Genomic DNA, 23901 nt, shown 5'->3' on the forward strand with positions numbered 1-23901 from the left:
GGGGTTCCTGCATGCTTTAGCTAGATAATCAATACTGCATTCTGAACTGAAAAACAAACATTTCATTATGTTATAGGTAACAAAATCTACCAGCAAAAATAAATACGCAGAAGACGTGTTAAAAATTAAATTGGTGATATTGAAGAAATTATGGTTGCTAAGAGTACAGAAAGACAGGAGAAAGTGGGTGACAGGTTCAGATGACAGAGCAGGGGACAGACATTGCCACTGAAGAGACAGACAACACATAAGCGAGGCAGCAGACAGATCACAACTGCATCCTTTCTGATGCATGGTTACTTCTATACCCTCAGAGACACCACCATTGGGAACTTCAAAATAAACGGCATATCAGACTTCAGAATCCCCAGTAGGGAAAAGCGAATGAGAGAATAAAGGGACAAAGTGATACAGTCTCTGAAACTTTCTCTAACTTACAGGCAGGAGAGCAACTGGACACCTCTGCCCTGTCCTGTTGCGTTTCTCGTGTGAATCACAGGCAGACGCTCAGCTCACATTAACAAGCAACAGACACGTGTCGTCCACTGTGTCACGCAGGCGGCCCTGGCCTGTCCAGTGGGTTCATCCCAGATCCTTCTGTTTGTGACAACTCTGTTGAGAGATGACACAACGCATGCTGTTCATCACAGTGTCTTATCCTGCAGTTCTCAGCATATTCACCGAGCTGTGCAGTGACCCTCACAGTCTGATCCGGGACCTCAACACTCCACAGCACATGCCGTCCACGGAGCAGCCACACCTCTGCTTCCCAGCTCTGGCCAGCAGCCCACCATGCCGACTCTGGCTTAGCTTCTTCTGACATTTTACACAAATACAGACAGAGACATGGTCTTCCGTGATGGCTTTTCTGTGTACAATAATTTCACCGTAGCGACCAGCAGACTATTTCCGATGTTGTCAAATGATGCTTTTTTTCATATTTTGTTTCTCCATTCGTCCGTTCAGCTTTAGGTCGCTCTGCTGTTGGCACTTACGAATATCGATGCTGTGAGCATCTGTGTGCAAGTCCTGACGTTCTCACCAGTGGAATGTCGGCCCGACTGATTTCGGATGTTTCCTTGTCTTTGTCTCTGTCAGCCCGTTGCAGGGTTTACACCTGTAGTGCACTGCTTTCTCCCAGACCTCTTGCCTGTTTCTTAGTTAGGGTGATGTTAGTGCACGTGAAGTGATATCTGAAGTTCATTTGTACTTGCCTAGTGTTTAATGACAGTAAACGTCTTTTAGTCTGTTTAATTGGCATTTGTGTATTTTCACATCTTTTGCTTATTTTTAATTGGATTACTTGTCTTTTTTTTTCTGGTGGTATTGGGGTTTGAACTCAGGGCCTCACACTTGCTAGGCAGGTGCTCTGCCACTTGAGCCACTCTGCCAGCCCTGTTTTGTGTTGGGCTTTTTTGAGGAAGGGTCTCACAAACTATTTCCCTCGGTTAGCTTTGAACTGCAATCCTCCTGATCTCTGCCTCACATTCTGTGTATTTTTTTTTTTTTTTTTTTTTTTACTTTTTCATGGCATTTTTTCTTTTTTGGTGCTGGGCATTGAGCCCAGGACTTTGCACATGAGCCACCACACCAGCCCTCTTCATGGCATTTTTGGCACGGAAAGGTGTTAAGCTAGACAAAGTCGAGTCTACTGGTTTTCCTTCTGCTGTGGGCTCTTTCAGCATGAGACCAAATGAACCATTGCCTGACCAGTTTACAGAGAGTCACTCTTTTGTTATTCCCAGGCCTTAAAGAACGCTTAGCACTTGCTACTAGGTAAAGGGTTTTTTTTGTTGTTTAGGAAAAGGTATTTCTTTTGTGCTATGTGAATCTGGTCTTTCCACCTTCCATTTATCCCGGCAGTCTTGTCGGAAGCCCGATGACTGATGGTATCTGTGGGGCTCATTTCTGGGTCTTAATTCCCCTGACCCTTGTCTCCATCCTTACAGATCTGTGTGTTTATCCTAATTCTCCTTCGGGGACCACCTCATCGTGATCTGAAACTGGGACTCTGAAACATTCCCTATAAAGTTTCAGAGCCAGGTTTTCAATTTCTGCAAAGAATGCCACATGGTGTTCATTCTCTAGCAGAGTTTGAGTTTTTTTTCTGTCATTTCTTGTGTCTTCCAAACCATGACTATAGGATGCCTTTCCATGTATGTAGTTCCTCTTTAATTTACTTGAACAATAATCCTTATTTCTTAGAGTTTTGCATTTCTCTTAATAAAATCATCGTGGGTTTTTATTCATTTTGCTCCTATAAATGGAATTGTTCTCTTAATTTCACTCATAGGTCATTTGTTGTAAGCACATATAAACACAGGTGACTTTTACGTATTGATCTTGTCCTTGGACACATAGTTCAGATAACTTTAGTGGATTCCTTAAACTTTCTGACTATAAGGATCACTCATCTGTAAATAGAGCTAGTTTTAATTGTTAACTTCTAGTGTGTTTGTTTTCGGGCTTTTTCCCCATAACTACCCTGGCTAGAACTTCTGTCAAGTTCTCAATGGGACAGGCAAGAGTGAATGTCTCTGTCCCGTTCTCGGTCTTTGCAGGGAGACACTCAGACTTCTTCCTTGTGTGTGATGTTAGGTGTGGACTCTCACAGACGCCCTTTATCTGGTTATGATTTTCTCTTTTGGATCTAGTTTGGTGCTCATTTTCATGATGAGAGGGTGTTGGATTTTACCCAGCTTCTCTTCCGCTTCTGCTGAGATGACCGTGAGCTGTGCTCTCCACTCTGTCCAAAGAGCCCCACGGGGACATGGTGCATACCCTTCTTCTGTGTCCTAAAAGATACTGGTCTGTAGTCTTCTGGTGATATCCACGTCTGTTTTGGGCATCAAGAGTTATTCTTCTATTTGAGGGGAAGTTTGTGAAGAACTGTTATCAATTATCTGTTCAGTATTGGGTAGAATTTGCCAAAAATTGCTATTTCAGTTTACATGCTTGTTTGATAGGTATTGAGATCAAGCATTTCTTTTTATTCAGTTCTGTCAATGTGTGTTTTTCTAGAAATTTGTCCATTCTCTCTAAGTGACATGGTTTTCCCATAGTTCTGTAATGCCAGTCTTCCTTGCCTTATCTCCCTCCCCCGACCCCACAGAGCACGCCCCAGGAGGACAGAGCAGAATGCTGTGAGATGCCACTCAACCTGCCATTTAAAATTTATGATGGTTTATTTCTTGAATTTTTCGTTATATAGGTGGCACTGGGGTTGAACTTAGGGCTCTGTGCTTGCTAGGCAGGTGCTCTACTGCTTGAGCCATGTCTCCAGCCCTTTTTGCTGTGGTTATTTTGGAGATAGGGTCTCACTTTTTGCCCAGGCCACAGTCCTCCTATTTTAAGCTTCCTGCTGTCACTGGGATGACAGGTGTGCACCACCACACCCAGTTATTCATTGTGATGGTGTCTCACAAACTTCTTCCCTCAGCTGGCCTCGAATCACGATCTTCCTGATCCTCAATCCCCCAAGTACGTAGGATCACAGGCATGAGTCACCTGTCCCTGGCTCGTTTAATACTTTCCAGCCATGGTTGGTCACACGTAAGTGAAACCATGGTCTAAAATATTGAATGGAAAATTTCAGAAATAAGCAATTCATAAATTTCAAACAACTTTTATTGAGATATGATTTTTTATATTTGGTGTATTTTATTATCAGTTATTGTTCTCTTACTGAGTCTATTTTATGAAGTAAAATCATGAGGTTCAGTACCACCACAGTTTCAGCACCAACTGGAGATATTGGTTCATGTCTCCTGTGGATGGGGGGGTTCTGCTTTTCCATCATCTAACTTTATTTAGCTGTATGATTTTAGAAATTTTTAAAAACCCACAGGAACTGTTCACCTGCACAATAATATTTGGTGTTTACGTGTCCAGTTGAACTAAACTCTGCAGTATTTTCTAGAAGCTATCTTGATAAAAAAAAGTTCAAAATGTCATTTGTGTGAAGATAGAATGTGATTTACACTCAGCTCTTGTGGTCCAAATGCTTGGTGAGGAGCAGTTGATCTCTGCACAGAAACATGTTCATTCTCACTCAGCCTCAGCAATGTGTGAGGCCAGCCAGGCTTTTCATCACACCGAGCTTTCTTTCTCAGACATTAACCAAGAGTTGGTAAGCATTGGGTGATCTAAATGTGAAAAGTTGCTCTAACATTGGAGGTATAGAAAGACAGCGATACTCTTCTATACTCATTATTAGGAAAATGCAAGGCTGTGCAGGGGTGAGCACTGCCTTCAGTACAGAGTCTCTTCCCTGGACAGCTTCGCTCTGTTCCAAGGCCTGTGCCCACCCACCTGTGCTCCTACCTTGGGCAGGCCTGTGCTTGCTCACCTCCTCCATGCTGCCAGCCCTCCCTGTGTTACTGAGAAGTAAATCCTGGCTGTCATGAGCCTTTTAAAGTCTTTTCCATGCATAGATTAGAGTTCTGAAAAGGCATTTTTATCATGACCTTCTTACTCCTGGCAAACCAATTATATTTATGTAATATCCAGTATCTAGTGAGTTCCATTTGAGATGATGCAATATAGCCTCTTCTTTGTTGTTAATGCCCTTGGCAAACAGCTAGGCCAACCTCCACAGCTCCAGGTGACAAAGGAACCTCAGAGGAGAAGCATTTGGTACTCGTGGCAAGGCAGTCGAAGATCACTGAGGCTTCCTGACACCTAGACCCCATGCTGCCTGAAGACTCAGCTAGTGACCACAGTGCCTGTTGCTGTCACCTCAGAACTGTCACAGTCCACACAGATGTCCCTTCATAACCTGAAGTCCAGGTGACCGCCTCACAGACAAGCATCACTTTCTTCCTTAGAACAACCCTGGGGGCCACCAGTGTCCAGCTCAGCTGTGGGATGGGACAGGAGGACACTAGCTGTTAGAACACAGGACAGAAGAATTTTAAAGTCACCAAGGAGCCTCTGGGTTGAGGAGCTTGGGGAGCTTTTGCAGGTGCTGGCCCTGTTTTCTACTCCAACGGCCAAGTCAGCTGAGGCTTGGAGTGGTCAGCTTCCCTCCAGCCGCACTTAAGAGGGCACATTACTTACAACTAGAAACCAGTCCCTGTGGTTCTTTCAGTGCCCTCCAGTGACCTCTATACAAGACTTGGGAGGGGATGGGTGTCATATGAGAAAGACGAAAGCACCCTGCAGTCAGAAAGAAAGGTATCTGACAGCCCTGTACAGCAGAAGTCAGCCCTGAATAACCGTGAAAGTCTTGAGTTGGCAGGGCGCATGAGCGTCTGCGCCATCCTCCCCTGCCAGTAGTCAGGTAAATGTTTGCCTTGCACATGTTAAAGAAACGCCTGCTCACGGCATTGAGGAGGTGGTTAACACAGTGCATTCTTACAGTGAGCACGGGGCGGGGTGCATTTTGCAATGGAAAGCCCTGACCTCTGCTTCTGAACCCTGACTGACCTGTTGTTATGGTCCACTCGAATACAGCGCATACTTATTTTAAAAAATTGCCTAGGGGTGAACAGCACACTATAATAAAATATATTCCAGTGAGTGAACAGCTGACAACATACTCATCCATTCCTGTACACAGATGTGTAGGAGTCCTCAGGTGAGCACTTGGCAATGCCAGGATGTGATCTCAATGGGCCCCACAGCTGCGGGCACCTGGCTGCTTTGTAAGGTTTTCATGTTGGAGTCTCACCATGCAGGGCAAGAGAGTGGGCTCCCAGGGCTGAGTGTTTCACAACAGTTGAGGAGACATGGGGAACACGCACGAGCACCCCATCTTCTTTCCACTCTTCACTCCCCATGAGGAGGAGCCAACAACTGGACAGCAGCGAGAGCTTCTTCCTGCTGAGCCATCTGAAATGGGAGCAGGTGATGCTGCAGGCTGCCTGCAGACACCCAGCTGTCCCCAAGCCCGGTGCCCACCTGGGATTGCAGCATCATCACCAGTTTAGGAACGGCGCAGGAGCTCAGTACTGGCATTTGTAAAGCAAGTGCTGTGTCCTACTAGATAGGACACAGCCGACAAGGGCATCCCTGAGTGGCCACACTCTTGAGAATGTGAGTGGACCGTGTGGCACGTGCTCTGACGCTTCAGATGTTCGTGCTGTGTTGATTCTCACACACAATTGTCAGCTTGCTTAGGAGCAGGAGGTGGATGGTTTGGAGTGGTAACGCTGGTCCTCACACGTGGCGCTTACACGGCATTTGAGCAGATGGTCACTGCAGAGCTTTACAACCGGAAATAACAGGAGGGGAGCCTGAGAGTCAACACACGTTAGCGTGCTGACGGACGATGTCTTACGTGGAACTGAGTTTTCCGTAAGGTTAATGGAACGTGTAAAATCACTGGGTTTGGTATTTAAAGACCCGTGTAAGAACAAAATGTGTTCTTTCCTCACTCCAGCTTTGAAATCTTAAGTTCCCACGAGTGCCTAAGGAGTTCTTCCCAGAACTCACGGCATCTCACACTCACTGTGGGAACGTCAGGACTTTGGACTGTGGATGGGCTCTCACAGCTAGTTTATTCGCTTTTGCTGCTGAAATACCCTCCAGTATGTGACGGAAGACAGCGTAATTGTCTGTTCTTCTGTACAAATGCTGCAGTCAGGAGGTGCTGTTTCTCTGCTGTGTCCCACAGGGGGCTTTATTTCTCCGTCCCAATGTCCCAGGGCTGCTGCCTTGTTCAGCCTGTGTTCTAAGAAGGGCTTTACTTTTTTTTTTAGATGCTTGAAACATAATGAACAGGTGAGCAGTTTTTCATGGTGAGAAAAAAGTGTGTGAAGCTCGTGGTTCAGCATAGGATCCTTTTGGATGTGGCCACTTACACCTGTCCACACATGACTGTGGTGGGGACCATGAGCCCAAAGGCTGGAAAGACTTGCTCTCATTTGTGCACGGAAGGTGTCCTGGCCTTGCTCCAGGGCCCCCGTGGCAGGTGTGGAGCCCCCTCGTTCCCAGAAGAGCTGAGAGAATGGTGGCTAACATTTCCGGAATGGGAGGCGCTCTGGGGTGTTAGTGCCGAGGGGCTCAACTTTACTTGGTAACATCCCTTGTTTTCCAAGGTGGTGCCTCACACCTGCAGCACCATGGGCTCACACACACTTCCCCTCAGAGGCAATTTCTCTCCATTCTGGCAGGTACAGGGGTCCATGCTCCTGTGGGTTTTCCCGTGTTGTTACCACTACCTAAATTGACACTGTTGCACGCCATGGCATGTCTGGCTCTGGTTTTTCTATCATTGTCTACCCGGTATTTGTATTTTTTGTATGTAGACATCACTTGTTTTTATATTCCCTGATTAGTAGTTATTTGTCACTTGTGTGTGGCAATTGTGTCTTCCACTTTGTGCAGGGGCCATGCAGGCAAATCTGTTTAATGTGAGACTGACTTGAGTTTCTACTTTCTGTGTGCCAGTTACATCACTTCACCCCTTGCTGTAAAGAAGGGGTGATGTTATCAGCCTTGTGTGCTAGTTTACAAAATGTGGGTCTTTCTGCATCTCACCCGGCAGCCTTTGCACATCTTAAAAAGTACACCTTGTGAAGATTCATCACAGTATTTTCCTTAAAACTCCTTTTCTCATTGTGCCAGGAGCAGTATATAGTGATGGCAACAGCTGCAGGGCTAGAAGTGTCTTGGTGGTTTTGTTGTTGTTACAAGGAGTAGGTTCCAAGTGTACTGATAGATTTTCTGTAGCTGTCTATTTGTGAATTGATTATAACAGCTGAGTAGCTATGATCTTGGACTTACTACATTGAAATACCTTACGACACTGATAATTCATTGCAAAGGACTCAGAATCACAGTATCACTTCAAGGTCGGAAATGTTTCAAATATTTCTTTAAATTACTCAGTGAAGATACCAGTAATAATTATTATCTGTTGTTTACTTTATGCAAGCTGCCTCATAAAGTTTGTTAGTTTTTTTCCTGGCTGTGACAAACTATCTGACATTACAACTTATGGGGAGGAATTATTTATTTTGACTCACATCTTCAGAGTTTCGGTCTGTGGTCAGCTTGGGCCTGAGGGGAGACAGAAGGTCGCAGACCCCAGGACCTGCAGAATGGAAAAGTCCCCTGGATGAGTCTCCTTTTTATTAGAGTAACGTGCACCTTTAAAATGCACTGTTTCCTTCCTACAACACCAGTATTGAAGAGTTTGTAGAAATTCTTGTGGAAGTGTCCCCAACTCCTTTTTGACCTGAAATGCCGTGGCAGCTGTGAGCCTGCAAGAAACAGCCAATATTTGGAGATGAAATACACAGGCCATGGTGGTAGATGGAGATGGGGAGTGACCAGGTCTTCCTTAGGGAAGTGGGCCACACAGCGCCATGCCCTTGACTACCATGAAGGCAAGGGCAGAGGTCGTGCCCTGTGTTTATCACTTTTCCCTCACTGTGGCAAAACCCAAGAGACACACTAAGCAACCAAAGGTTTATTTTGCCTCTTGATTTGTGAGGTTTCAGCCCAAGGCTGGCTGGATCTGTTTCGGGCCCATGGTGAGGCAGAACATCACAGGGATGGCAGCATGTGAGGAAGGAAGCTGCTCACTTCAGGGCAGCCAGGAAGGAGAGAGAGAGAGAGAGAGAGAGAGAGAGAGAGAGAGAGAGAGAGGAGAGAAGAGAGAAGGGGATGAGGGACAGGGACAGGATATAACCTTCAAGTCTCACCCCCAGTGACCTACTTCCTCCGCCCAGGCCTGCCTTCCACACCTCCACCACCTCCCAGATTTTGAATCCACCAAAGGAATAATCCATTCATTCCGTCAGAGCCCGCAGGATCTAATCATCCCCAGAAACCCACAGACACACCCAGAGGTGAGCTTCCCTTACTTGTTCTGTGTCTCTCAAGTCCAGTCAAATTGACCATCAAGATTGGACATCACCCCAGCACTGCCCCCCCAGGAAGACCCCGAGGCCGGCCCTGGGTCAGCCCTAGCTGCACACGTGGTCATGCAGCCAGTCACACTGCAGTAAGTGGTTTTCTGCATGTAAGATTTAAGCTGTAGCTGTGCCTTTCTCTAACTATCAAAGAAGTCTGAGACAAATATAAGAAAGGGTTATGTTTATCAAAAGGATCAGTAAAAAGGACTGCTTTCACCTGATTTGCTTAAAGGAGCAGAGTGAATCTGCTATTAAAAAATCATTTTCTTTTGTTTTCAATGCCCCCAAATCATGTTAATTGATAGAGTATAACCCAGAAGAATAGCTTTTCAATGAATATAACTTACAAGATTACTTCAGTATTATGTAAGGATTTAAAAAATTGGTAGTTATGTTTGTAAAAGCTCAGTGAAATAAACAGGAAATGCAGTGGAAACCTTCCAGGCCAATGATAACACAAATGATGCCCAGCTTGCTATGACCGGAAGATCCTGGATGTTCACTAATGGAGGTATCATCGCACAGCTATGACACTGAAAAATAAAAAGGTGTGAATTCCAAATGCATGGAGCAGCACTTACAGTCCACTCCAGAAATCAGCCAGATTTATGGAATTTTGAAGCACGGTGAATTAGCCGTTTTAAGTTATGACACACCTGCCTGCCAAGTGGGATTCAGCAGAGGCCCTTACTAGACTCAGTGCTAAACAATTTGCTAAACCACTCGCTGACCAACAAATACCCATCCATCCACTCATCTGCAGATGCCAGAAACAACAAACTGTCGAAGGGCCTCGAGGAAATGCCTGGTGCCAGCTGAGCCTGGCGGGGTCGTTCTCGGTGGGAGCTTACAGTGTAAGGGAGCAGGTGGGAGTACAGCCTGACCCGGACAAGACAGGTCACATCATCATTGAATCTAATTCTCAATCCACCGCTCATAGGACCCCTGCTTGTGCCATGACCCTGAATATTGTAGACGTGAGTATTTCTAATACGCAAGCTGCAAGATAGCGTTCACTTGCCAAGGGCATAGAGATATCTAAGGACGGCTTTCTGTGATTAGAAACAGAAGTATTAAGATGAAATCCATTTGTTTTTCTCTTTAAGCTTATCTTTCCTATGTGCACTCATAGGAAAAATGCAGATCTATCATGGGTGTCTAGAGGGTAAAAAAAGGGTCTTACCGTACCACAAATACAGTTATGAGTGTGTGCATGTGTGTCCCGTGTGATGTGTGTGTGATCACATTAGGTGTGCACGTGCGATGTGTGCACATGTGAGGTGTGTGCATACTTTTCTAGAGATGTGTTGAGGAGTCCACCTCAGATCTCATCCCTTTTCCTCCTCAGAGCTTATTACTCTAATAAATAATCTTTTTAATGAAAGTGTTTACGCTTTCACCACCATTCACATCTTAATGAATACTAGGCAGCAGTTTTGTAAGTTTTAAAGCTGTAGTAGAGGCAGGCTGTGCAGCTGAGAAACTGTCCACAGCATGGCTGCTGGGCAGCTGAGGGGCAGCGGGTCACACAGTGGCCAGTGGGCACAGAGCGATTGTTGTGAAGCTCTGAGCAAAGACCTGTGCACAGTGTGCTTCCACACGTGATCCGCCATCACCCCACGGCCTCTGCTGACCCCAGTGGGGCTCTCTTGGGGGGCTGGGCATGGGGCACCACGGGGACATAGAGAGGTGTCCAGCGCCTTCTCTGGATGGCTTCCCTCCCTCACACAGCTTCCCACCTGTGCGGGCCAATGCCACACCAGCTAGAGACCCTATCTCGAAAAACCCTTCCAGAAAAGGACTGAGGGGACCCCAAGTTTAAACACCAGTACTGCCAAAAAAGAAAAAAGAAATGTCACTTGAAGGAAAGTTCCAAGACCACGCAGCAGTCACAGCCATCAGCCTGAGGTGTTGGTTTTCATACTGAACATAAAATAATAAGGTGCAATGGTTAGCACCTCACAGGGAGAACCAAGCTATTTGAACAGTTTGTTGAAAGTTAAAGGACAAATGTTTAAGTTGTAATGGATTGTCTGAGAGGTGGAATAAAATTAGGCTAAGAAATCAACTGAAGTTTGATGTGAAAATTACCCCACACTGGTATAGAAATCCAGTGTCAGGCACTTGCTGCTAAATACAGAGCAGTTCTCATGTGTAACAGGATGGCTAAGCGCACGAGTTATCTCTCGTGATGTTTGCTTAGCTTGGTAGCCAGGAACTATGGTGGAATTCCGTCATCTAAGTAAAACACGCTCACACTCTGTTTCCCTTCCTTGGTTCTGATTTCATGAAGGACAACTGAGGTTTCGTTTGCAGAGCGCCAGGAGAAGTCAGTTTTGTGCAAAAAGTCATCCGAACACATTTGTGTGACAAAGTACATCTGTGACAAAGCAGATGGGGAGGTGTCAGACTGTCACTGGTAATTCTGATGTCTGAAGACGCATCTCAGGAACCGGGGCCAGAAAGAAAAGATAAATTGTGTCACAGAGCCCCAGTCAGGGAGGAGAGGGCATGTGGAGTGTCATCTCGCTCAGTCCTTGTGGCTGGTTCTTCAGCTGCAGGTCAGGGGGGCTCATGGACCCTGCAGGGGTAAGGGCACAAGCCCCTGCCTGGGGGCTGGGGGCCAACAGAGCCACAAGGCCACCGGGCACTTTTGTGGGACCCTGTGCTCTTGGTACCAAGTTCCCGTGTTTTACATCCATGCAGGCAAGAATGCATGTGCCACAGGCTGGTGGTTCTCAGAACTCACCCCGAAGTCATAGAGGAGGAGCGGCCTTCCCTGCTTCCTTTCCTCCTCCTCCCTGGGAGAATCCCCGCCCCACCGCCCAGTCCAGGGCGAGAGGCTGGCCAGCCATGCCTGTCTTCAGATCTGCAGATGGTGTTGGGGTTAAGATTTGCTTGGGAATTTAAGGAGACAAAGGAGAAGGAGAACCAAGATGACAAAGTGGCTCAGCAGTGCCCAGAAAGTGGAAGTCAGCACAGATGGAGCCTCTGGTCACACAGGCCCCTGGCTGGGGACACAGACAACAGAGGAGGAGGGGAGGCTTTGTGCAGTGCATCATTTCTGACCTGTCTTTAAGGTACTAAATGCAATTTAAGTGGTTTTTATTACAGCTTGGGATGGCTCAGTGGTTCAGCGCTTGCCTAGCATGCACAAGACCCTGGACCCTGGATCCCATCCCCAGCACCTCAGAACAAAGCGAAAAGCAAATAAATACTTTTTATTTACTCTGCTCCCGCATGAAGAAAACAGAAATATTTCAGAAAGAATAGTGGTGTTATTTAATAGCTTATAATCTGATCTCCCTATAAATAAAAGGATATTTTGAATACAATTCCAGTAAAAATATTAAGAATATTTAAACTGGAATATATCACCTCTGAGGTTTATCTAGAATGAGCAGGTGATAATGCATAACCTGTGTTTCTTGTGAAAGTTTGAAGTTTGATGTATTCTGCACTCATGATCTTGGACAGTAAAAACAGCAATTATGAGAATTCACAGTGTAATTTCAAATCCTACAAAGGAGAGTGACAAATCCCATCAGGTAGCCTGGTGCAGGAAGGAGCACAAATAAACACACTGATGGGGAAGAACTAAGCCAGACTTAAGCCTTCTCTTTTCTGGTTAACCAGTTTTGGCCAGTTTTTGACCATACCCAGTTAACTTCTGTGTGTGGTGGGAGGTACACCACCACACACAGAATACTGGTCTTTACAGTATGAAGCTACTTATCTTTGTTCTACTTCTTTTCTTTTCCTTGTTTTGAGACAGGGTCTTACTATGTATCCCAGGCTAGCCTTGAACTTGCAGTCCTCCTGCCTCTGCCTCTAGAGTTCTGGGATTACAGGTGTGTACCACTACACCTGGCTGTCTTTGCACCATTTCTTAAAGACAGTCTATTCTCCCCATTGAATTTTCTTGACATCCTGGTCAAAAACTGGTTAACCAGGAAAGAGAAGGCTTAAGTCTGGCTTAGTTCTTCCCCATCAGTGTGTTTATTTGTGCTCCTTCCTGCACCAGGCTACCTGATGGGATTTGTCACTCTCCTTTGTAGGATTTGAAATTACACTGTGAATTCTCATAATTGCTGTTTTTACTGTCCAAGATCTTTCTGACTATTTTAGATCTGTTGACTTCCCAGATGGATTTTAGGATCACTGTCAATTTCTACCAAACAAGAAAGCCAAGATTTTCAAAGCCTGCATCAAATGTGTAGATCGACTTGGGATCACTGCCATTTGAACAGTTTTAGGTCTTCTGACCCATGAACTTGGGGTGTCTTTCCACTTAACATAAGTTTCAACAGAGCTATATGGTTTCAAGGATAACTTTTGCTACATGTATTTTTTGTTAAGCTTATCCCTAGGACGTTTTGCTATTCTTAAAAATGGAGTCTTTTATTTCATTGCTTGTTCAGAAATACAACTGATTTTTGTGCATTGATCCACTGTAACGTGACCGCCCTTACGAGTACAGAATTCTCTGTGCAGACTCCGTGGGAGGAATCAATCACACACCAGTTGTCAGGCCCTCTCCTTGTCATGGTGTGTTGCTGCCACCTGAGCATCTTTACAAAAACACTTCAGTGTCCCAGGGTCAAGTCGGTGGTTGGCTTTCCTTTAAAAGTGAGCCAGCTCCCTGTGTAGGGAAGGTATTCATGTATTATTTCCACCATGCTTCCTAGGTAGGATTCCTCCATGATGACATTTTCCCAGCATGAACCTAGACATTCCCATGGCCAAGTGGAATAAATAAGCAGGTGTTGGTGGGAAGGCTATGCAGTCATGGAATGGTTGAAGTAATCGTCACCGTCCCTGGGCAGGGGGCGGGAGGGGTGATGGGCTACCGTGCCCTGGAGCTCCTCTCACCAAGCCCACCCTACCCATAGCTCCTCTGCTCCTGTTCACGCTCAGCAATGTCCAGATGAACCCTGTGACCCATTTTCACTCCTATTATTGTAAGTTAAAATCTGTAGGAATTAAAAAAATATCAACAGGAGTTCAATATAGATGAGAAGATCTTAGCAAGAGGACTTGTCTCCTACAGAATGTGCCCATGAAATGCTATTAGCTGCACCATTGTTTTTCCACGTGCAAGTTCAAGTCTGACCTTGTCACGGGCTTGCAGACTGTTTCAGCAGGTGCTGAGAAGCCTGCTAAATCCAGGGGCTGAAGTTGTTATTTTTAAGAATGTTAGGCGCGTATGCCTAATTTAATTTTGTGGACAAATGTGACATCGCTGAAACGTGTGACACATTTGGGGGATTTAGGCATGATGCATTCTATTCCCACCTGGACTTTCTTCCTCCTACCTGAGCCAGGTTTTATGGCTTTAGCTTTTTTAAAAGGACGTGTTTACTCGAAAGTGTATGTCCTGACTGCCTCGTCCTCTCTGCAAACCTATGAGTCCATGCTGAATGTGTAAAAAGCTCACATTGCTCCACTGCAAAAGGTGACACCCCCCATATATTAAGGGTGCCTGCCTATAATTTTGCCTTTTAAAGCCAGTGACAAGTTCCAGACTGTGACACGTCATCAGTTCTCAGAGTGGCCGACAATGCATCCCAGCATCACAGATGGGAAGTCGCTGACTTTGGGCTTTCCTTACCCTGAAATGCGGGTATGAGACTTTCTCTCACAGTTAGATTGCACTTTACAACACAGTCCGCTGCAAACATGTATTTTAAACAGCAGTGAGATGTGCGGTGTGTCGACCTGTTATTCAGATGCCGGGACGGTGGTGAGAAGGGCCCTGGTCTCCATGACTCCCTTCAGTGCTCTGTTTTGCAGAACTAGAGGTCATTCAAAGGCGTGGAGTCCTGCCTTTTTTGTCTAAAAATGTCCTGAAGTAAGCACTACAACAAGTCTTGCTGTTTTCAGAATGGTCATCACCGTACTGGGGTTGGAGAGTCAATCACTTTACACAGATGTCTGATGGCCGTCTTAGGGGCCTTGCTTCTGACTGAAGTTTGGGTCTCTAGATTAGAAGAAATACTAGAATTTTTCTTGGATTATGGAACAATATAAGCCCTACTTTTATTGATACCACTGGAGACTGTGTCTGTGAGTCCTTTATTTTTTGCTGATTAATCTCTTCTTTGTATATTTTCATGGGTGTCATACTTGTCCAGCATTTGTTATTTCCCGCAGGTATTGCTTTGTTGTACTCTGGCATCCAGGCTACCAGCATTGGAGAATTTCAGTTTCGATTTCCCTTTCTGTTTTGTGGACAGTTTGAGTGGCACTGGTCTTCGTCCTCATTTAAAGGTCTGGGAGAACTCAGCAGTGAATTCATCCCAGGCTTTTCTTTATTACTGCTTCAGTCTTCGTATTGTAAGTTTTTATTCCTCACGGTTCAGTTTTGTTCAGTCGTAGATGTTTAGCACAGTGCATCTGTTTCTTTTATATTTTCCAATTTTCATGAATATAAGTTTTTAAATATTCTCCAGTGATCCTCTGGATCTCACTGGTATCTGCTGTGACACCCTCCTTTCCATCTCTAGTTATGTTAATTTGGGTCTTCTCTCTTTTGGCTAGTTTGGGTGAGAGTTTGTCAATCTTGTTTATCTTTTCAAAGAAGTTCTTTGTTTCATTGTATTATTCTTGCAGTCTTCATTTCATTAATTTCTGGCCTGATTTTTTTTTTAATCTTTCCATCTGCTGACTTTGCGTTTGTCTTGTGCTTGATTTCCTAAGACCTGAGGTGCATCATTTTGTTATTTATTTGGGATCTCTCTGACTTATTAATGTAGGCACTCATAGCTATACACTTCCCTCTTACTACTGCTTTGTCGTGCTTCAAAGGTTCTACTAAGTTGTATTTTCATTTGATTATGGGAATTTCTTTATTTCCTCCATGATTTCATCAGTGAGGCACTTGTCATTCAGAAGTACATTTTTGACTTGGAATTGTGATGTACACCTGTCATCCCAGCTACTCAAGAGGTGGAGATGGTTCAAGGCCAAGCCTGGCAAAAAATTAGTGAGACCTCATCTCAATAGATAAGCTGAACCTCCCTGTAATCCCAGCAATGTGGAGGCATAGGTAGGAACAACACAAAAATGCGAGAACCTATCTGAGTAACAACTAAAGCAGAAAAGGGATGGGTTGTGGCTCAAGTGGCAAAGCACCTCCCTGACAAGCATGCAGCCCCGACTTCAGGTTCCAGTACTGCCAAAATAAAGCGTGTCATTCACCTCCATGGGTTCGTATGGTTTCTCAAGCTACCGATGCAAATTCCATTCCGTTCTGTCATATTGTGATCTTGATAAGACACAAGAGATCACTCAGTATTTTTCTGTTTGTGGAGATTTGCTTACTGGCCTAAAACGTGCTCTGGTTTGGAGAAAGTTCCATGGCTGCTGTGTCCCCACAGCTGCTGGAAGGAAGGGACCTGGGACATCCTTTTGCTCACAGTGCAGCTCGGTTCCAAGGTTTCTTTGCTGACTTTTAGTTTGGGTGAGAGGTACATATTGAAGTCACCCACGGCCATTGTGTCTGGACCCCTCTGTCTCTTTGTGACAGGGGCGTTTCCTTATAAAACTGGGTGGAGTCCACACATATTTACAATTACTGTATCCTCTTGGTGACTTTTCCCCTTCGTTAATATGTGCTCCCTTCTTTATCCCTGATATTAATATTGGCTTGAATCTGCTTTCTTGGAAATGAGTGCTGCCACTCACGCTTGCTTTTGGATTCTTTGGAATGTCATCTTCCCTCCTTTTACTTTGTGTCTGTGTGTCTTTGCTAACGAGGTGAGTTTCTTGTAGACAGCAAATGGTCGGTCTTGTTTTTACTCCATCAAGCTAGCAGTGTCTTTTAACTTAAGCCCGCTTACAGTTATTGGGAGATCTGCGGTACTGCCTCTGTTCTTCACCCTAGGGTTTTCCGGCTTGCTGACTTAGCCATGTGTTTGATTCTACTTCTCACTTGTTTATCTGCTTTCCTAGTTATATTTGTTTTTATTCTAGGCTCTTGTGCTTGTGTTTGTATCCTTCTTCTTCTATGTATAGTACTCCCTTACGTGACTTCTTCAGCGCTGATGGAGGGGTCATCCACTGCAGACGTTCTCATAAGTTTGCCCTTGGTTTTTATTGACACTTCTCTCTTTCAGCTTTAGATATTCTTCCTTTGTTCTGTACTCTGGGCTTTTAATGATATTATTATGTAGAGAAGAACTTTTTCTGTTCTTGTCTGTTTGGAATTCCAGATGCCTCATGTACTTGAATTTTCATTTCTTCCCCTAGATTTGGGGAATTTTCACTATACTTGCATCGAATACATTTTCTGTGTCTTTAGTCTGTATCTTGGCCCCTCTTGTACATCACAGACTCATGGGTTTGGTCTTAATTGTGTCCAGACCTCTTGGATGTGGTAAGCATAATTGCCTATTTTTTTTCATTTCTGCCTATTTTAATTCTTCTGCCTGTCTTTAGTACCTGATGCTCTTCCTTACACCTGGTTTAGCCTATCCTTGTGCTTTCCACTGAGTTTTTGATTTAATTTATTGAGATTTGCGTCCTCAAGATTTCCTTTTTTTTTTTTCCAGAATCTTTCTTTTTGCTGAATTTCTCATCCAAGTGGTTGAATTTCTAGTTCAGTTGCTGACTTTCTCATTCAGGTCTTGAATTTATTTCTCTACTACATTCATCTGTTTATTTGAATCCTTTTTTGAAGCTGTTCATCATTTTTAAAACTAGACTTTTGAATTGTTTGGCATTTCAACCTTCTCAAAATCTTTGGATTCAGATATTACAGAGCTGTGAACTTTTGGAGGAGTCACATTGTCTTGCTTTTGGAAAGTTTTTGTGCTTCTCAGTTCCAATTTGCACATCTGTAGGGATAGCTCTGTTTTCAAATGTTAATTGGAGGTAGGGATTCTATGCAATCTTCTCTTGAGGGCTCGGTGCCCAGTGCCCCTCAGTGAGGAGCAACAAACCTCCTTCACAGGAACGGCACTGTTTCAGGCTGGTCTGTATCTGGATCGACAGCCAAGCTTTCAAAGGGTCATTGTCAGCTGCAGGGCTGCATCCACTATAATAATTTCCCTTTTTTGAATACCAACAGCCATTGCTGGCCCTAATAAGCTTTGCAACCTGCAGACAAGGCAGTTTCCCATCCCCTCCGTAGTCCCCCCAGTTTGTGTACCCAGAGGTGGCAAACATCCTAGTAGAGGGGTGTCCCCAAAATGCATTGCATGGGGAGCCAACAAAGCACTGAATTCTGCACTGGGGAGAAGGGGACTGAGAGAATCTATCTGCCTGCTGGTCTTGGTGCCTTCAGATCCTGCTGGTGGTAAGCCACCCTGCAGATTGGAGAAGGCTGGGGATGTCACATGAACTGCTGGACCTGAGCTTTCAGTCCTGTCTGGCAGAGACCACAGTCAATAAGGAGGTAGTACTAGAGTCTCAGTCTGCTTTGCGGCTCCTTTGTAACCTCCTCAGTGTCATGATAGAAGGATTGGTCTGTGCTGAAGCTTGTGTCACTCTGGGGACAATTGGTTCATGACTACACTGTAGAAAGACTGGCCTGTGCTGTGCCTGTGTCTCTTTGGGGACAGTTGGTTATTGGCTGGATCCAGCACAGACCATTAATGGTGGTATCTGGCTATTGGATGGAATACTCTGGACTTGAGCCATTTGGATGGAGTAGTCACAAAAGAGTGTGACATTTGGATCAGACAGTCCCTGCCCTCCTCCTGAATCCATCACACAGCCTTTCCTCCTGTGCACACCACATGGCTATCCTGCCTCCTTCTTCCTGACCTCCCTTTCCAGCCCCCGTCATTGTGACCTCTCATTTCTGCACCCTTCTATTCCCAATTGTTTTCAACTTTTCTGCCCAATAGAATCACTGAGACAGGGTGTAACCTCCTTAACCCCACCCCTGTGAAGCTAGCACCCCTGTAGTGGGAACCCAGCACAGCAGTGTTTGAAGCTTACTAGGTGATTCAAGTGGGCATCCCAGTTTGAGGATCCCTTCCCTTCCCTGGCTCTCCAGCCACTCTCACTGCCTTGATCCCTGTCCATTCAATTCTGGCTCACATTTTTCTTTTCTTTTTTTTTCCTTTCTCTCCTTCTTCCCCTGACCCTTGCTCCCAGTCTTTTTTTCTTACCCTGTGGCTCTTTGCTTTTTCTGCCTCCAGCCCCACAACTTAAAGACCGGGGATCCTCATGGGTGTACAGTTTCTACCTGCCACCTCAAAATCCTTATCAACCTCCTCAGTGATAAGGAGAAAACCTCGTCGCCTGAAATATGAATTTCTCTTCTTTAGTTCTAAACAAAAACTAATTTAGATATTTTTCCTTACCATTAATACCATGCCTGATCGTGTGGAGCATTTCAGAAGCCGTGATGGGAAAATCTCATCTCAGAAGTGGCTGAGCAGTGTGATCAAGCGTAGGCAGCAGAATAAATTCTGCTCCTCCCACCACCCTTGACATTGATGTGAATTATGTTTCAAAAATACTCCCGTGTGACAGAGCCTGGGTGTGCGTCAAATGAGGGGTTTGGTTTCCGCGTTTGTTCCCGTTCACTTCTCTTGTTCTGTCAACTCTCAATCAGGTACTGTGGTTGGGTTTTCAGAGGAAGCTGTGGTGATTTAGGTTCAGAAGCTTGTGGAGAAAAGGGAGTTTCATGCCAGGCCAAGTCTGAGATGTATGTGTGGTCATCCATTTGGGAAGGACATGGCCTGCTGTGTCCAACAAGCAAACGTGTTACCTATCCTGTGCCTTCTGGATGTGGCTCATGGGCACCGGACAGGCGGCTTGGACCTGCTTTGGAGTATGTGCCCTGCTCTCAGAGGGACCCTTGGGTGAGAAGTCATATTTGTCAATCCTTACCTTGTGTGGATTTTGCCTTTCATGCTGGTTGAGAAAGCTAAGTAAGGAAAATACTTCTTTTAAAATTTTTGTAGCCAAGCATGGTGCTACATGCCTGTAATTTCAGCACACAGGTGACTGAGGCAAGTAAATCCCAAGTTAGAGGCCAGCCTGGGTTTGCGTAATAAGACCCTGTCTAAAAAGAAAAAAAATCAATTCAATGGCTTTGATTCATCCAGAATTAAGGGGTGATCCATTTTTGGTCTTCTTATAACGAGTCACTCATCCCAGCTCCACTTGTTCTGATCCAGGCTGTCAACGGTGCTGTGAGAATCAGATTTCCATGCACAGGTGGGGTGGGGGGCACTTCCGAGCTCTCGCTTCCATTCTTTGTCTTGTATTTCTCACCCTACAGTGTTCCCCACTGCTCTAACACCACAAGACTTCAATTCTGGGGTGCCATTAATAGCAACACCGTGTCACAAAGAACAAATAAGGCTGCCCAAGAAATGCTGAAGCATCACAAGATACGCCCATGAAAATACGCACGGGAGAAATGTAAGACAAGCGTTGCTTGCTTGTGATGGATGAGACCAGGCCCTCACTAATGTCTTCTGCCGAGTGCTTTCGTGGCCCATCCCATGCTTAATAGCTCATTTCTTTTTTTAGTGCTGAATAATATTCCATGTCTGGGTGAACCACGGTTCATTTACCCATTCATCTACTGAAGGTCATCTTGGTTGGTTGCTTCCCAGTTTTGACAATTACAGAGGAAGCTGCTGTAAACATCCATGTGTGAGTTTCTATTTGGACATATTTTCAACTCTTTGGTAAACACAAAAAGTGCGATTTCTGGGCCATATGGTGAAAGTAGGTTACTTTTATAAAAACTATCAAATTTCCTTCCAAACCAGCTGCACCATCTGCATCCCCACCAGAGAGAATAAGAGCCCCATTGTTCTGCATCCCCACCAGCATTTGGTGGGTCAGCTTTGGGCTCGGCCATTCTGACCGGTGTTTCCTAGAATATCATTGTTTTAAGTTGCACTCCTGTGACACGTGCTGTTGATGGCATTCCGTACGCTTATCTCCATCTGTCCCTCTTCTTGGTGAGATGTCTACTTGGGTCTTTGTCTATTGTTTGGTTGTGGTTGTCTCTTTGCAAATGTCTACGTGAATCTTTGCTAATTTCTCTCTTGAGTTGTTTTATTCTTACTTACATAGGAGTTCTTTGTATTTCCTGTGTATGACTTGTTATTAAATGGGCATGATGCAGAAATTCAAATACGTGAGAAGTAACTTCCTTTCTCTCCTCTTGGTATCTTTCACTGAGAGGAATTTCTCACTTTCAATGTAGACGTGGTTGTCCATCTCTAGACCAGTTTAGAACATGTCACCTTGTGATGAGGAGACCTTTGCTACTCAGGTTTACGAGGATGTTTTCACTTAAGCACTTTATTGGTTTACCTTTCAAATTTACACCGGAATTGATTTTTTGCATGTTAAGAATTAGGATTCAGATTCGTTCTTCCCTTTTGTTGTTAAGATTGATTGTAGGACTTCGCTGCATTGTCACTGTTGTCACAGTGAGGTCATCGTGCGTGTCTGGGTGTCTTCCTAGGTCTGGATTCTCACTGCTCCACTGGACTATTTCCTTTGAGAAAATTCTCCATTGGTTTACTTGCTATAGGCTTATAGTAGCTTTTGGTAACTGGCCACATGAATCTTAAACTTTGTTTTTCTTCCTCAAGGTTTCCTTGACTACACTTGGCCCATGGATCATGGCATTTCCACTTAAAATTTATATTCATATTGTTGATCTCCAGAAAAATTCTGGGATTGTGATTTTCTGTTGTGTTGTGTATGTAGAGGAGTTCAGAGACAAAGGAGAGCTTGAGAGTGCCAACTCGCCCACATTCCTGCCTAGTCTAAAATATGCATACCCTCCTCACCTCTCTATAATGTTTTGTACTTTTCTTCGTAGAGATCTTGCAGTCTTTCAGTAGACTGACTTACAGACATTGGCAACTCTTTTTTGGGGGGGAGGCAGTACTTTTCTTTTTGAGAGCTTGTTTGGAGGTTCTAGCAGGGGAGCGCAGCTACTCACACACACTTGACCAAAGAATGGTCCTCCTCTGTTGGGGATGGTCGTCCTCTTCGACCGAGCGCGCAGCTTCGGGAGGGACGCACATGGAGTGGTGAGGGAGGAAGGGGACACCCGCCTGGCCAGCCAGATCAGCCAAATCAACCCTGGCGATCAATGGGGTGACAGATGTCACAGCCAGATCGCCCTCCCATCCAGTACTTTCTTTTTGAACTTAAGGCCTCATGCTGGCTAAGTAGGGATCCTACCACTCAAGCCATGCTACCTGCCCTGTTTCGTGTTGGGTATTTTTCAAGATAAAGTCTTGTGAATTATTTGCCCAGGCTGGCCTTGAACCATGATTCTCCTGATCTCTGCCTCCCAAGAAACCAGGATTATAGGCATGAGCCACCGGTGCTGGCTTTGGCAAATTTTAATGCTATTTACATTTTGAGTTTTATTTTATAATATTTGTTACTTATACACTAGAAATATACTTATAAAATATTGATGTAGCATATCATGAACTGGTAATATAATTGCTAATATTAATTGCTTATCTGTCCTTATCCCACACACATAGACACTTTTGGATCTGCTCCATGCTCTCACATGTTCTTTTTCTGGGTGTCTCACAGATACGCCCATCTCCCCTTTCCTTTCTTGGTGTGTTCACTGCACTTCTGAGTTGCTGAAGTGTGAGATTTGCAGAAGCTTGTAAGGGTAGCATCGTGTCAGGAGGAAAGCTTTCATAGTTCAACACTTGGGTTTGGCTGTGCTCCTTGTAGACAGTCACTGGTGGGTTATGGAAGCTCGCTCCCCTCTGTACATTGTATTTTCAGTGGGTAAGGAATTTTTGTCAAGCTTTTTGAGATTAATCAATGACCCTTCAGTTCTTCTCTGACTGTTGACGTGGTGTGGCTTCCAGTCTCTACAATGGTAACTCACCTTATATGGCTCTGGGTTGGTCTCTGATCACACGTCATGACAAGCCACTTCTGATGGAATCCTTATCTACATGTCTCTGGGATGCAAGGTCTTTTCCTCCTGGCTTGTTCCTTCCAGAGTGTCATGTTGTGAACAATACAGAGAGGCCCATGTGTCCAAGAACTGAGGCCATGACAGCAGCCACAGGAGGGTCTGAGAGCAGCCGAGTCTCCATCTGTATCACTGTCCAGCTGTCCTGCAGCTGGACTGCAGCTGTTGTGGGAGGTGCCCTCCTGACACCCTCCTGGTCTAAATGGCTCTTTGCCATTGTCTGATGCTAACTTGGGGTGTTTCACTGTACAAGATTAAGTGACTATTATATGTTGTGAATTACTAGTTTTCAAATTGTGAACTCCTTTGTCCACCTTGTTTCAGATGCTCTGAGTCATATTTCTCTGGATTCAACTAAGAGCATTTTCTTCAGGACGTTTGCCTTTGTGCTCACAAGGGTGATTAATGTGTGGTTTTACCTTATCACAACATCCTTGTTAGGTTTTGGTCCCTGGCTGAGGCTGATGTTATAAATGAGTTTAATAGTGTCCCCTGCTTTTAGGCTCTCTGGGGAGTTTGTCCTATAGTCATGCTTTCCTGAAATGTTTGGAAGAGTTCACTGATGAACATATGATGACCTAGATTGTACCGCGTGGAAAGATTTCCATAATGGATTTAACTCTTTAAACAGACATAGGCAAGCACATGTCTTATTTCACTTTATAAGGGTGTTAGTAAACTGGGTTTTAAAGAGTTCGTCGTTTGAACACAAGTTGTCAAATGTATGGTGAAATTGGTTATTTTTTTAAATCACTGTGGGGTTCCTGGTGTTCCCTCCTGTTCCTATTGCTCCTACATCATGGGTCTCTTTCAGAGGACTCTTGCTTGGCTTGGCTTACATCTGACCTGGGTTCCATTTCATGCATTTCTTCTCTCATTATTTCCTTCTTTGTACTTTCTTTTATTCTTTGTTATATGGAAGTTTAAGTCAGAGATCTCTATCTGCAAGCTGTTTGTAGGGTCATATATGGGCTTGTAGGGCCTGTGGCCGCACACTCACCTCTGCCATGCAACAAGGAAGGGCCATGGTCGTGCTGATAAAAACTCATTTATGACACAGGCAGCTGGCTGGCATGCTTGTTTCTCTCCCCT

At 44.8% G+C, this 23901-nt stretch overlaps 1 protein-coding gene across 7 annotated transcripts in view; it reads left to right on the forward strand.

The window, feature by feature from the left end:
- Positions 1-23901, forward strand: part of Sntg2 (syntrophin gamma 2) — a 226846-nt gene that overhangs the window by 23880 nt on the left and 179065 nt on the right. The gene's annotated exons all lie outside the window — the stretch shown is intronic.

The sequence above is a fragment of the Castor canadensis genome, chromosome 12, assembly GCF_047511655.1.
Source record: "Castor canadensis chromosome 12, mCasCan1.hap1v2, whole genome shotgun sequence".
NCBI classification, from domain to species: domain Eukaryota; kingdom Metazoa; phylum Chordata; class Mammalia; order Rodentia; family Castoridae; genus Castor; species Castor canadensis.